Below are 9,701 nucleotides of genomic sequence, written 5' to 3' on the forward strand. Positions count from 1 at the left end.
TACTTAAGTACCGGCTGGATGATCTTCCCGGCCGCAGTGTTCTGATGCGGGCGCATCAGCGCGCGCCCGCATCAGAGCTCTTATAGCACACAATAAAGCAAGCGGCCAGAGCATAACTGCATCACATGCCAAACAGACCCCAGGACAGATCCTGGATTAAAAGCAGCTATCTGAAGGTACAAGCAGTTTGGGGGGGACAGATTGTGGGTACTTTAAATAACTCCAGTCTTCAAGTACTTATCAGCCGCCGTATGTCCTGCAGGAAGTGGTGTTCTTTGTTGTGAAATGCAATTTGATGTCTGCACTTGACCTGAAAATAAAAGCAATTTTGATCACTACTTGGTGAGTTGCCGCTGGTGTACCTCTATCGCATTTGGTGTATTATTTCCAGTCTGACACAGTGCTCTCTGCTGCCACCTCTGTCCATGCCAGGAACTGCCCAGATCAGTAGCAAATCCCCAAAGAAAACCTCTCCTGCTCTCCAGAATGGAAAGAATACACCACTTCCTGCAGGACAGTCACATCCAGCAGCTGATAAGTACTGGAAGGCTTGAGATTTTTTTTATAGAAGTAAATTACAAATTTATATAACTTTCTGAACAGTTGATATATAAGAAAAAGATTACCCCTTTAAGTAGGTTCCCCCAGTAGGAGTAGGTAGGTTGTTGCAACTAAGTAGGCAGGGCCACAAGTAGGTAGGCCCCCCTAGTGAATAGGTAGTTCCTGCTAGTAGGACGCCCCCCCCCCCCCATTTAGTAGGCCCACCCAGTAGGTAGGTCACAAGTAAGTAGGTCCCCCAGGAAGCTAGGTAGGTCCGCCAGTAAGTAGGTTGTGCCCCCCCCCCAAGTAGATATGTAGGTTTATCCAGAAGGTATGGAGCTTTCTCCTTACTTGCAGGTCCCCCCATTAGGTAGGTAGGCCCCTATGCTGGGAAATAATTACAGCTTTGTACCAAAAACAAAACAGAACCCATGCACCACTGCTAGTTCTGTGTATGTGTAGGTCGGCACCGAAGCACAGCACAAAGAAAAACAGGGGTATGTTATACCAAAGGGGCACACCAAAAAATCATCCAAGAAAATTAACAAGTTTATTATATATACAAAAACACAATGAAGTTCCTGTTAGGAAGCATATGTATGTGTTTTTGTATATTTAACAAACTTGTTAATTTTCTTGGATGATTTTGTGGTGTGCTCCTATGGTATAACATACCCCTTTTTTTTTTTTTACTTTGTGCTGTGGTTCATTTATGTTGGTTTGTTTGAGGAGGCACCCTTTCTGCTACCCTTTTTTGGGGGGGGGGGTTGTGCAGGCCCCCCTCCTCCCTTTTTAGGTCGGCACTGAAGATACACACATTATTGAGAATTATGCGGATGAAAGGTTGTACTGCATTTTGGCCACTAGATGTCACCCTTTATTTTCTCCTATTGCTAAAGGTATATGTGAAAAATGTCAATGGTGTACATGCCAAGGCACATGTTTTCTCCTGTTTGCCACCAGTTGAGAGTTGGCTTGCTATCCAATCCATGTAAAGGTCACCCAAGGTCATTCAATTCCTACAAGAAAATGACCTCTTTGATAAGCATGTCGGGTTAGTACTCCTCGGATGAGGCTACCAAGGGAATAAATCCTATCCTTGCTTAGGGGCGATTCACTTCTCTTCTTTAAAGTGTCACTGTTGTGAAATTATTATTTTTTTTTTGCAGAAATCAATAGTCCAGGCGATTTTAAGAAACTTTGTAATTGGGTTTTTTAGCTGAAAAATGCATTTTTATCATGAAAAAGCAGTTTGAAGCTTTCCCCCCGTCTTCATTGTTCTCCTATGGAGAGAGCTAAATAAAACACCAAAACAGGACAACAAAGAGTTAATCTACAAATACCTCACCCTTTATCTCCTCTGACAGTCACCACTGACCTCTCTGAGCTCTAATTACAGCTGTCACCCAGCTCTGTGCCTGTAATCCTCTGTTATCTGCTTTCTGCTGTCGGCTAACTCCCTCCTTCCTCCTCCCCCCTCCCCTCTCCCTGGAACAGACTGGGTATGTCTGATGCAACAAGTCACAATTTCCTGATTTTTTGCAGTGGATGGAAAAGAGGAGGGAGAGGGGGCCTGGGAAAAGGCTTTTTAAATGCAGATAATGGCATATTTGGCTAATAAACCCAATTACAAAGTTTCTTAAAATCGACTGGACTATTGATTTCTGCAAAAAAAAACAAAAAAAGAAAAAAAAAACGACAGTGACTCTTTAAGCCTTGCAACTTTAACAGGACCTTCAGTTAAGAAATGGGTCAGGAAAAGACCAACTACGCCCACTTACCCCAATGCAACTCGCCAGGACCTAACAGGGAACCCCAAAGGTTGGCTTATCCTGGGGCCTGTACCACTGGACGTGTCACTCTGGGTCCTCGACCAGCAACAGACAGATCTTCATAGCCGTGAGTACAAGTTGTTCTTCAAGTATAGCTTCACCGACTCCAAAGTGATTAGAGCCCCTCCAGCAGAGTACTTACTAATTGTATAGGACCCCCACCACCTCACTGTAGCCTCCCTAGCTTTGATATCTACATATCTCAACTAAGTAACCTCCTAAAGAGACACTGCCAAAACCCTAAAACACTCTCTTTCAGTATATCTGCTCTCAACAGCGACCTCTGAGTGAGAAGGGATTCTTTCAAGCCAACTCTTAAAGGGGTTATGCAGTGTCCCAGAACAGAGTTTCTCTTCTTATTATTTCTCAAAAGTGTATGTCTATATCTGAGTCAGTCAATATGTTATTGCCTCTGTTCTGGAAAACTATGGTCCACTGCAAACTGTATGATATGTCACCCCTCTCAGTATTCAGGTCTGCTGTTTCACTCATTTTCATGTATATTTGGTCCTATATGTCCTAATGGAGTGATGATGCAATGGCTTGGTGTCACGTGACTGTCCCCTGCTTCCATGGTAACCCCAATGGCCATCGAACTTTGGCTGGGAATACCATGTAAATTCCTGTCCTACCTCAGTCCTCTCTCCACCTTTAGGGGAGAAGGGTGTGTTGCTCTGTTGTTCCTGAGTCCTGTCTTCCACCTTCAGGGGGACAGGTTGTGTGTGTGTCCTCTCTCCACTGCCAGGAGAGAGAAGGACGTGTGCTCTGCTGCAGCATTACCAGAAGTGTTCCTAGCTGTGTCCTTATTCTCAAGTCTCAAGATCCTCATCTATACTAAAGATCTGGGTGCCGTTCTTCAGTGATTCCTCTCATCATCTTCTCTAATTATCAACAGCAAGTATTCATCTCAGTTTCATTCCGCCCAGCATCTCAACTTCAGTATCACTACTACTCCCATCATTCAGTACGCTATTATCACAGCCTATTGCAGCATCACCCATTACTCTGCTTTGCATCTGGAGAGACTGTTGCTACGAGTTACCACCGTAGTAATAAATGCACAACTACCGTTGTTTCTGAACCTTGGCATTGGTGTAATTATTGGTGCCCTGACTAAGGACAACGAAGAATTGCTCGGCCTCCGCTTGGTCAGGTTCCCGGTCTACAGCTGCTATCCCTCGTGCCCATACAGTGACATACCATCAGGCAAGTGGCTAACCGGGTCCCTACCCAGTACTACCACCTACTACTACTCTCAGCGGAGTCGCCCAGCGCAGTTATACAGCGCTACAAAAACATGGCCACTTTTCCCCCACTCTTGTCTCTAGATTGGGTTCCGTTGTTTCAGTCCGGGTTGGGTTCTCCTTGTCTCAGTTCCGTTGAAGTAAATGGAGCTTAACCCCACCTGACCTGCAAACCACACCTGACCTGGAGACAAGAGAGGGGGGGAAAGTGGCCATGTTTTTGTAGCACTGGAAGCTACTGATTTTGCACTTTGTGTACAAGGGAGATTTATCAAACATGGTGTAAAGTGAAACTGGCTCAGTTGCCCCTAGCAACCAATCAGATTCAACTTTTCATTCCTCACAGACTCTTTGGAAAATGAAAGGTGGAATCTGATTGGTTGCTAGGGGCAACTGAGCCAGTTTCACTTTACACCATGTTTGATAAATCTCCCCCAAGGACTCTATGTTTTGCGTACTGCACCTTTAAGAGAACTACAAATAAAACGTTAACTTGTTTAAGTGCTTTGGACTCTGTGGATTCCTTGTCTTGCACCATCACTCTACAGAGACACATGGACTATGGGGGAGATTTATCAAACATGGTGTAAAGTGAAACTGGCTCAGTTGCCCCTAGCAACCAATCAGATTCCACCTTTCATTCCTCACTTTACACCATGTTTGATAAATTTCTCCTTATATCTTTAACGGGAGGGTGTTGGGACCCAGGTAGGCTCAAGTGCCGCAGCGGTACTGCAATACCCAGCCCTTGCAAATAACCCCTAGCACCTCTGGGTTACTGCACCAGATTGGGGGGCCAGTGACTTACTTTCAACAGCACACACATCCTAAAAGGTAGTATATTCCCACTGACCTGGCAGGTGGTGGTGACTACCTCTGGTCCTTGGGCTGATCTGGGGCACTAGGCCAAACTCTGGCATTTCAAAGGCCCACCTTGTGGATGGACAACCTGGGCAATTTCCCAGTTTACACTCCCTTCTTACTGACTACCAGGGTAACACTGGATCTGAAGGGGGTGGGGGCTGTGGTTGATATTATTGGTATGCACAGTCAACATGCTATTGGAGGAACTCTCTGCTCTACTAGGGTATAAGGACAATGGTTGTCTTCATGAAACAACTCCTTTAAGGATTTTTTTTTTCAGTCTGCTATAGGCTTCATATTATGAAGGTTGAATGCAGAGGTGTCAGGGTTCATCTGATGTCATGTGATTGTTCCAGATTGTCACAATAATGTGGCAGTAATGGTTGTCCGGGTTCAGAGAGTCACCTGTGTATGAAGTGTAGACATTCCAGCTCAGCCCCATTCACTACAGTGAAGCTCAGTTGCAATACCAGCCACTGCCTATGAATAAGTGTGCTGTTTCTGGGAGAAAGCGGACAAGTTTCTTCTTAACTTTTGAATCTAAACTTTTAAATCTAACACAACTCAGTAAATAAAGCCAAAGTCAAGTCATTTATATGGCAACTCCACCCAAAACCTGCTCTATTATGTGTAATGGGGAGTTTGAAGTACCCAGCCACATCACCCCCCTCCCCGTCCCCCTCTGTAATTTTCTCCTTTGTGTTTGGTGCTGAGGTTGCACACCGGCCAGCAGCAGTTGACTTTGTCCAGCAGATTTGAACAGACGCCAGCAGAATTATAGACAAAAGCCATCTCAGCAGGAGCAAAGCAGGGACAGGACCCTTTTAACCCTTCAAAAAAGTAGTAAGGTGATTTTAGTGCCGCTGAAAGACGCTTCATGTTGCAAACCTCACATCTCTTCTGCATCTAGCACATGCTACGCCTCATCACACTTCCTGCGTTCTGTCCTGATCTAACCTTTACTAGAGACAAATTTCTCCTGGCAACAGGCAGAGAACAGCAGATTGCAGAAGAGAGACCCCTAGTGGTGCAGCTTATGCCGTTCATTTTAATTGGACAAGCTGTATGTGCAATGCCAGATACAACCAAACTTGTTGGACAGTGCTGTGTCTGGTAGGAAGACAATAGGGCTCAGTGCTTGCAAAAGTACAAGCTTCAAGTGCAGTGGTTTATTTATTCAGCTGCCAGGCCTCAGACCTCCCACAATAAGCTCCTGCGGATAAGCCACCAATAATAAAGTCCTGGGACTTAAAGGGGTTCTCTAGCAAAAAAAAAAATCATTTTAAATCAACTAGCGTTAGAAAGTTATATAGATTTGTAATTTACTTCTATTTAAAAATCTCATGTCTTCCAGTACTTATCAGCTGCTGTATGTCCTGCATGAAGTGATGTATTCTTTCCAGTCTGACACAGTGCACTCTGCTGCCACCTCTGTCCATGTTAGGAACTGTCCAGAGCAGGAGAGGTTTTCTATGGGGATTTGCTACTGCTCTGGATGGTTCCTGAAATGGACAGAGGTGGCAGCAGAGATCACTGTGTCAGACTGGAAAGAATACACCACTTCTTGCAGAACATACAGCAGCTGATAAGTACTGGAAGACTGGAGATTTTTAAATAAAAGTAAATTTACAAATCTATATAACTTTCTGACACTGGGTGATTTGAAAGAGAAAAAAATTTCACTGGATTACCGCTTTAAATCTGAATCCTACCCCTGCATACTCAGTATGGGGCTTTAGATATATACCCTTGTACATATGATAAATAGAGCCGTGGGTTACAGCATATCGCATCTGCGGCAGAACAGCGTTTTTGCCTGTTTTATCTCCAGATGATGCGACACATTGTGGAAAGTGTCAGACTCGGGCGGATGTAGTAAATATCAGGAACGTGGCGATATAAGAGCTGCTGGCTCCAGATGGCGTTCCGTGAAGAATGGGCTGCCAATCATCTCTGCGGGGATGCTAATACCGCCCCCATAGACAGCTTAATAACTCGACAGCCGACTAATAGAAGTCCGCCTACAGCACACCGCCGTCTGCTGCCATGCGTGGGGCTTCAAAAGCAGAGAGCTGTACCCAGGCTTTTCTTAGGTTTCTGAGGATTTATGACTCAGGGGAAGAAGGATGAAGGAACTTGTGTATTTCATCAGAATTTTGTAGCCTCAATCTCTCTGTAACCTTTTTAAAAAAAAATTATCATCACAAGCCTGTCAGTACAGGACCACAACCTAAGGCCCCATGCACACGTCCGTGGCTGTTTTTACAGCCAGGAAATACTGATTAGTAATGTTGAGTGAACTTGACAAGCTGCTCGGGTTTGGCAACGTTTTCCGAGCCCAAAAACTCGACTCCTGGCGGCTGGAGAAGTTGGGAATCTTAGAAAAGACGGATACTGTTGTAGGCTATGTTTACACTACGTATATTTTCGAAAAACTACGGCCATTGTTGCCGATTTCAACAACGACCGTGCTTAATATGAAAATAAACGTGACGTTGCCGCCTAAGGAATCCTGGCTGGAGTGTATACACATAGTATACACTCCGGCCGGTATCCCTAGCGGCGCCGCAAGAAACTGACATGTCAGTTTTCTGCGGCCGCTATTCATTGAATAGCGGCCGCAGAAAACCCTGTCAGTGCGCACTATGGAGTGAGTGGCTCCGGCCACACGCTCCATAACGTGCAGTGGAGAGTTCCAATGCGGGCACGCACGGATGTGCCCGCATCAGAACTTAGCGGCTCTAAAGATCATACGGCCAGTACTCCAGTACCGGCCGGGATGATCATTTCTGAGACTGGCCGTTCTGTGACCCAGCCGGGTCACGGAGCGGCTGGTCTCTTACAAGGTCTAAACATGGCTGTAGGCTGTATCCATGTATTCTTTACAGCCCTAGGGTAGCATCCAACTTCTCCAGCCGCCAGGAGTCAAATGCAGATCGTTTGAGTTCGGAGAATGTTGCCAAACCCTAACAGGTCGTCAACATTATGGATTAGGAAATCTTTAAGAAGGCTTCTGGAAACCATCAGTTTTTTCTGACTGTACAAATTAAAGATTTTTGGAGCCAAAGAGTGATTGACAGGGCGGGGAGCCAGTGGTTCATGGCCCTGTCAAGAAACACAGTGTAGAATTTATCTGTATCCACCCGTGATCAGGACCGTATAGAGTTGACGCTGGCCTGGGCTGTCTGGAATACTGGAAAATTTCCAAATGCACATTCAGAGCTCTCTGGAATTCTATGCCAATTCAAGCCAAAAATAAGACCTGTTCTTTTATTTTTAGAGTCTATTTTCCAGAATGGGCACCCTTCAAGAGAAATCCTGATGGGCGGCTATCCTCATTACAAGCCGGTGGATCAGGAAATTTATAAATTTTAATTTTCCTGACTTGTGCATGGGGCCAAAGAGCTATACCATACAGTATCCACATAATACTACCATATATTGTCTTTGTATAATAGTTATACATCTATACTAGATGGCAGTGGTAGATGCTGTATTATATGGGCCCCTTGAAGGTATGATGTCACAGTAAAGGGTGCGGCCTATTTTTTGATGCTGCTTACATGGGACTTTATATTGGAAGAGCTGAGGGAAGGGAAGTGAGGTTATTTACATGGCACTGCATGTTGATAGGTATGTCTTCTGAGGGTAAAGCAAACTTCTCCATTCCTTGTACAAAAATCTTTTTTGCTGGCGTGCTGCCGCTCCAGTGGGGGCTGTAGGGAGAAAAAAGAATATATATATATAATTTTTTTTCTTTCATGAGAATATGGCCCCGTTTCATACCTGCAGTTCTTCAAAGCAATAACACACAGCGTACAGGGCATGCTGGGAGTTGTAGTTTTGCACTAGCCGGGGAGGTTGGAGAAGAGTGACATAGAAGATATTAAATACGATGTGTCTGTCGTGTTTTTATTCCGTGTATACCTGTTTAGATGGAATCCAGATGCTGCATATTCTATGTCCTATTCTTCTTAGACCTGAAGAGGGTGTAGGGGCAGCTGCAGAGAGCACATTGTATGTCCCAACTCAAGGGGGCGCTGTTATATTCTGATCCCTAGTCTCTGCCTTGTATATCCCCAGCAGGAAGGATCTCACCACTAGAAACTGCAGGAGCCACCAGGAGGATTCAAGGGACATCAGGACATCAGCCATGGTTAATATAGATAGGATGGTATAGATGCGGTTGTTTGTAGAGGATATGTATGTGTATATACTGTGTGTGTGTGTGTGTGTGTGTAGAGGATATGTATGTGTATATACAGTGTGTGTGTGTGTAGAGGATATGTATGTGTATATACAGTGTGTGTGTGTGTGTGTGTAGAGGATATGTATGTGTATATACAGTGTGTGTGTGTGTGTTTGTGTGTGTGTAGAGGATATGTATGTGTATATACAGTGTGTGTGTGTGTGTGTGTGTGTAGAGGATATGTATGTGTATATACAGTGTGTGTGTGTGTGTGTGTGTGTGTAGAGGATATGTATGTGTATATACAGTGTGTGTGTGTGTGTGTGTGTGTGTAGAGGATATGTATGTATATATACTGTGTTTGTGTGTGTGTAGAGGATATGTACGTGTATATACAGTGTGTGTGTGTGTGTGTGTGTGTGTAGAGGATATGTATGTGTATATACAGTGTGTGTGTGTGTGTGTAGAGGATATGTATGTGTATATACAGTGTGTGTGTGTGTAGAGGATATGTATGTGTATATACAGTGTGTGTGTGTGTGTAGAGGATATGTATGTGTATATACAGTGTGTGTGTGTGTAGAGGATATGTATGTGTATATACAGTGTGTGTGTGTGTGTGTAGAGGATATGTATGTGTATAAACAGTGTGTGTGTGTGTGTGTGTGTGTGTGTAGAGGATATGTATGTGTATATACAGTGTGTGTGTGTGTGTGTGTGTGTGTGGAGGATATGTATGTGTATAAACAGTGTGTGTGTGTGTGTGTGTGTAGAGGATATGTATGTGTATATACAGTGTGTGTGTGTGTGTGTGTGTGTGTGTGTAGAGGATATGTATGTGTATATACAGTGTGTGTGTGTGTGTAGAGGATATGTATGTGTATATACAGTGTGTGTGTGTGTAGAGGATATGTATGTGTATATACAGTGTGTGTGTGTGTAGAGGATATGTATGTGTATATACAGTGTGTGTGTGTGTAGAGGATATGTATGTGTATATACAGTGTGTGTGTGTGTGTGTGTGTAGAGAAT

The sequence above is a fragment of the Dendropsophus ebraccatus genome, chromosome 3 (assembly GCF_027789765.1).
Source record: "Dendropsophus ebraccatus isolate aDenEbr1 chromosome 3, aDenEbr1.pat, whole genome shotgun sequence".
Lineage (NCBI taxonomy): Eukaryota > Metazoa > Chordata > Amphibia > Anura > Hylidae > Dendropsophus > Dendropsophus ebraccatus.